The following is a 6393-nucleotide window of genomic DNA, read 5'->3' as shown; positions in this document are numbered from 1 at the left end:
GAACTATAGTATATAATTACCCCATGGATCCTTTTCACTGAAAATGGCCTGTTGTGATGTTTAGATAATGATTAACAGACTGAGTGTAGTGAGGCGTCTTGATATCACTTCAGAAAAGTGATTTCTTCCCTAATAATTCCCAAGATACATAAATATTCCATTAGGGTCTTTGAAATCTAGATTTAATTGGGCATTCATACTCTACCCAACTTCAGACTTAGACCAAGCTAAGAAAGGTATTTTATTAATTCATACTCTCAAAAAAAAAAACCCAATAACTCTTCTTGAATTTTATCATTGGAGGGTAAAATAAAGCCTAGATTATCATATATTATTTTTCCCCCAAATTTAATAGCATTTTAAGACACTGTCTAAAGCAATGAGGTAAAACATAATTTCATTTCTGAATCATATAGGGAGTTGATTAATGTTTCCTAGGGACCTCATGAGACCTAGTAAATAATAATGGTAACAATAACGAAGATAGTAGCAAACAGTTGTATACATATTATCTTGTGTCCAGAATTGTTTTAAGCACTTTGTATATATTTTCCCACTAAATCTTTACAACAACCTATGAATTAGGTACAACTGTTATACCCATTAAACATATCAGGAAATTGAGACCTAGAGAGATCTGGTATCTTGCCCAAAGTCAAAGAATTTATCAAACCTAGGCAAACACACCCGAATCCCTTCCCTTCACTGCCACACCATTCTGCCTCTCCAGATTTCAGCATATGAAGACCTGAGGCCTAGATTTTCAATTCTCCCAGTAGCTCCTTTGCTACTGTCAGCAGATCAGGCTGGAGATCTTGCAGCTTTAAAGTTTCTGTTTCACAACTGGGAACCGAAAAAAAAATTATAAACAGGCTTTCTACATTAAGAAGAAAATTTCCCATCGTGTTTGTGTTTTTTTAAAGCTTTAACAATCCACTTGTTTTCTCATCCTAGATGGCTCCTTACATGGGGTGACACTTAAAGAGTACAAGGAGGCAGATCTTGGAAGAGTCAATATCAGCAGTTCTCAAACCCTCTAGTCCCAGGACCCTTTTACATTCTTAAAAATTGATGAGCTAAAGCAACTTTGGATTATCCTGGTTATAACAATATTTATGTATTAATAAACTGGGGAAATTTTTAAACAGAGTAATACACAAGCATACATGCCATGTGCCATCAGAGCAACATGTCATCATATATCATGTACCTCGGGACAACTCCATTACACAGTTGTTAAAGTATGAGAATGAAAGACAAATCAAATAATATCTAAGCATTATTGAGAAACTCTTAACAGGCCCTCTGAAAGGGTCTTGGAGACCCACAGGCTTCCCCAGAAAACACTTGGAGAAGAGAGGGCTGTCTGCTCTACAATATAACTGACAGAAGTTTTACCAGACAGAAATCTTCAGTTGGTGATTTATTTTTCCAACCCAGAGACCATTTTCACAATAAATAAGATTGCCACCAACAACATTCCATTTAAATTCTTGGATAATATGGACCAAATATTAACTCCTTCTAATATATGTATTCATTCTTACAAAGAAATTCATTAATATTACATTCTTGTTTTCAGTGCCAATAAGATATAAGCTAGACAAAAATTGTTAAGATTTATAGAATCTATTATGATCAAAGACAGAAGAACTCTCCCCTTTCACCCACTCCCTAAAACAAATGGAGAAGTTCAATTAATACAGAGTAAGGCAGCTAATTTTTTAAATAGATTTTATATTTGTAAGTACATGAGCACACGTTACAATTATAAGAACAAAATTATACCTGGTTACTTATGCAGTAGTAGAGTTCATTTAATTGGGCCACAGAGACACTCAGACCAGGGTAATGACATTAAAGTGTTTGGGGGAAATGCACACATCTAAGGACTCATAAATACTATCAAGAGGCATACTTACCTACTTTCTCAAACTGGCCAGTAAATATCAAAGTCAATGAATTAAAAATGTGGATTTTTCTCCCCACTGATCAACAACTCCCTAACAACACACACACACACACACACACAGAGGTAATGTCAGAAGAACCTTACTCATATTTGAATGTTTTACATTTTATTATAAAATAGGGTATATTCTATAAAGAAATGCATTTGCATAAAAAAAAGAAATAAATGCAATAGTAATCGAAGCATAAATATGTCCTTGAAGGCAAACAAATGCTAAATTACAATACAGCTTCTGCCTTTAGGGTTCTTCCCTATGTGAGCAAATGCATATTTTGAATGCAATGCAAATCTAAGACATCAAAGGGAAAATAGCCATTTGCAAGATTTAAGGAAAGAGCATCTCCCTCTAACTCCAATTGCTCTGGCTGGTTCATACCATGCTAAATTAAGGCTGCATAGCATTTCTCAAAATCACTCTTTGTTCTTAAATCACAAAAATCACATTCCGTTTTTCTTACTGAATTCTAAGCAAAAATGCCCCACTTCTAACAGTAACTGTCACTCCTCCATGGCAGCCCTTTTCAAAGAGAGTTTCAAACAGCGGTTAAAATGGTCCAAGTGAAATCTGAAAAACAATTCAGTTTACCATTATGTATATTATTTGACTAACTTCAATCCTATTGATTTTATAACCCTTTTTATCTCCTATTTAGGATTTCCTTGGCTATAGCTCACTAAGGAACCAAAGGTAAATCAAGTTCATCAAAATTGTGCCTTTCCTAATTACCAGAAACAATGCCAGGCACAGTAGCTGGAGCTAGTTAAGTCTCATACTAGTATTCCCAATAGAAAGGAATATTTAAGTCTCCGAAATGTGAGATCATTATGAAGAAAATAATTTCTAAAAGACCCGCCATTCATATTTTGAGGAGCTCAATCTGAAGGATAATCACACCAAGCAACTTAAAAGGAGACATCAAAAGCATTTACCCATCGGGCAAATCACATCCTGGTTTATCACTCTTGAGGCCAAGGTGCCTGATTGCAGCCCAACATGTCTTTCAAAAAAATGTAAATAGTTCACATAAACCTTTATGCTACTCATTCCTCTTACCCCAAGTTCACACAAATAGTCCAGTTAACTTTGTACCCCAATGGAGCAGGTTATTGACTATTTGGTGATAAAGAAGTGCTAAGGAATGGCATGCAAGCATTGTAACACATTCACCTTCAGCAAAAGACAGCACAATAATACACTGACACAGTTCTAATGACATCAGGACCTGTGGAATGTATGACTGCTAGGAAACACATGCTGCTAGGAAACAAAGAACAGATCTCATCAAATCTTCTAATGTAAGGACTGGGAATCATGGCGATTAGATCTTCTAAAATGAGAGCCCAAGTATCCTTTAATCTTCAGAAATATTTGCAGGTGTAGGCTCCAACACAAACCCTCTAGAAATGAAAACAAATATAGGAAGCTTGATTCTCAAGAATTCTCTAAGTTTCCTCTTAAGATGACCACCACCAGCAAGATCTCACAAAAATATAACTTAAAATCAGGCATCAGGGGCTCTGTATTCCTTTTTTTTTTTTTCCCCAAGAAGACAGGATCTTAGAAAGAAATCTACAAATTATAGTAGCTAGAAACAACATACCTTTTTTACCCTTGCAGTGCTACACTTTTTAAAACAAGATAGAATATAGCCATTTGCAACAAACACCAAAGCAGTCAGATCTCCTCTACAACTAAAGCATTTAATATAGTTTAATTATTGAAACTGAAAAGCAGTTTCAACTTTTTAAAACTGTTTATCTTTGTACATTTTTAACCCTTGCTTTTGTTACAAAAAAAAAAAAGAGAGAGGGTGAAGCAAAACAGAGATTGAGAGATATTTCAACACAGATATCCTTTTAACTCCTACACAAATTACCTGGAAAGCTTTTTGGTGATACCATAAAAGAAGTGACAATTTTATCTATAATCCACACACAAACTGGGTGCTAGAACTCCAGGTCATTTAGTATCATCACAGATTAAAAACATACCAGGGAAATCTGGCTAAATTCTGTTTAATTTCATAGGGAAATAAAGAATATTCTCCAAATGAAAAATTACTAAAGAAGTATTTCTTTGTAGATTCTAAAATGACATTATTTAGCTAGTGTTGCTAGCCCATATGACACTAAATTAGCAGACTGCCTCTTTACTTCAGAGCAAAACACAGAAGGCAATTTTTCCTTCCTGCCAGAGTCTACGCGTCTCCTCATTTCCCCAACAGCTGGCTGGAAGGATGTAAAATCAGAGGGCAAGAAGGCTTCTACTTCCTAATGAGTAACCCTTCCAAGGAAAGTAAACACAACAGACACCACTGGGTTCAGGCGTAAAGGAAACTGTGGCAGGGCTGCTTCCACCGTTGTTTACAATGTGCTCCAACGACCGCAGGCAGGATCACACACAGGCAAAAGGGAGGAGACGACCAGAGGTGGCTGGCAAGCCTCGAGTTCACCCACTTGCTCTGATATCTCTGGCCATAAATAAAACAGCGCACGTTTCTATGGGAGCGAGGAGGAAAGTGGCCATAGACTTACAGGGACCAGGGGTTATTATGCCGGCTTGACTCGGTTATTTTAATCTGCCCGAGAGATAACTACTCTTGGTCCTCATCAGGGCCAATCTGGGGTGCGTGGAGCGCTGCACCAGAGATTCTCACGCGCTGCACGCATCTAGCCGAGTTCCTCCTCATTGGGAGAAAGGGGACACAGTGAGGCTTTCCCGCTACCCCTACGGGGCCCCCGCGGCCTCCTCAAACCAGATTTTCCAGTTAAGCGGATCCCAGGCGATTTCGACACGCAAGCTCTCAGCTCAAGTACTATCAGCTCAGTCATCCCCGCAAATACCTCCCGGCCATCCCCTGAGCGCACGAACGCGTACACAGACACGCACACGCCGCACCGCCGCCAACTAACCCTGGTAGCGGAGGTCGCCGCGACCCCACACACATACACACCCACCCACCTATTCTGCTGGGGGGCATGGCACGCTTAGCAGCTGCTGAGCTCCAGCGGCGGGGGCGCGGTGGCACCGACGCTCCGCGGCAGCCCGAAGCCTCCCCTTCTCCCGTGAGAAGCTCCGGGGCGCCTGCCCGCCTGCCTGTAACCCAGTCGACCGCGGCCACCAATGTTCTGCCCACCCCGCCACGGCGACTCGGCCGCCGGGATTCCTGCAACACCGCCCCCCCCCGCCCCGTGCCCACCCCAACACCGCGCCGCCCCGGGCCACCCACGAAAGTGGCAGCTTTCTCCAACCAAGCCGCCTAACAAAGCCTGGGCAAGCAGGTCTAAACCAAACTGCCGTGAAGGGGACATAACAGGAGTGCCGGGAGACAGCGCGGCTCTGCCAGTCAGGGGCGCGACCTGGGCAAACACGTCCACCAAGGGTGCTCCAGGCTAGCGACTGGAGAGGATCGCGACAGTCTCGCCGCCCGGGAGTCTGCATCACTCCAGAGCCCAGCTCCTCACCGGGTGTCTGTCGGTCCTCCAGCCGCACCGGCTCCGGGTGGGCGGAGAGAAGGCGCCCCCTGGTCTGCTTTCAGCCCCCTCCAGAGGATGACACTGGGGTGAGCGAGGAGGGAAACATTCCCGCGGGGTGGAAACCGTTCCTATTCCCCAGCGTGTTGGGCTGAGAATGCGCCGAGTCTGCTCTCCCCTTCATCCCGCTTAGCCGCCAAATCGCCCAATAGCCGGAAAAAACTCGAACCCGTGCCAAACCCCAGCGCCCACCAGCCAGGAGGCTCCCTTCCTTCCCCGCATCACAATCGGATGAGTGTGTGTGCGGGCAAGTGAGTGAGTGGGAGGGTGAGTGTGCGTTGAGTCCTGCACCCTAGCCCCGGTTGCCCGCCCCGCGGAAGCCAGCCACCACTATTAGGAAGAGTGAGAAGAATAAATTACCTTTCGTAACCGCCGGTCCCTGAGATCGTCCCATCAGTTGCTCAACAACCTGCAGCAGGGTGCAGTTTCCACAATCCAGCCGTGGGGCCCGGGGCAAAAGACCGATCAGCCGCCGCGAAGACACCCCCACTACACGCGGCAAAGAACGATAACCAAAGCGCAGAGGGGCAGCAGGAGGGTGTAGACCCCAGCCAAGGAAACAACAAAAAGTCTCTCCTTTCCCCTCTTCTGCTCCACAGCCACGGAGAAAAGGGAAGAAGAAAAAAAAAAAAGGCAAATGCTTGTCTTCCTTTATGTTTCCTAGTTTCACACACACCGAGGGGATAAAAACGGAGCCAAGAGAGGAGGGTTCAAATGTCTCTCCCAGTCCACAGTTGCACAACTTCGGAGTCAAGCTCTGTCTCCAGCAGCAGCTGAGGGACCCAAGCGGCAGCTATTAACATGCGGCATTCATAGCTGGGGCTGCTGCTGCTTCTGCTGCCGCTTAAGAAAAGACGCTGTTGAACAGACCAAAAAGCTTCCACCAT

General features: G+C 43.4%; 1 protein-coding gene across 1 annotated transcript in view; it reads right to left on the bottom strand.

Annotated features, from left to right (window-relative positions):
• Positions 1-6387, bottom strand: part of LOC109392331 (adhesion G protein-coupled receptor L3-like) — a gene marked incomplete at its 3' end in the record, with an annotated part of 442732 nt that extends 436345 nt beyond the window's left edge. The window contains exon 1 of the mRNA XM_019660703.1: positions 5867-6387. The remainder of the gene's footprint in view (positions 1-5866) is intronic.
• Between the last annotated feature and the right edge of the window lie 6 nt (positions 6388-6393).

This window comes from Hipposideros armiger, unplaced genomic scaffold, assembly GCF_001890085.2.
Source record: "Hipposideros armiger isolate ML-2016 unplaced genomic scaffold, ASM189008v1 scaffold_325, whole genome shotgun sequence".
Taxonomy (NCBI): Eukaryota; Metazoa; Chordata; class Mammalia; order Chiroptera; family Hipposideridae; genus Hipposideros; species Hipposideros armiger.
Note: the sequence above shows the minus strand (reverse complement) of the source record. Positions and strands in the feature narration are given on the sequence as shown.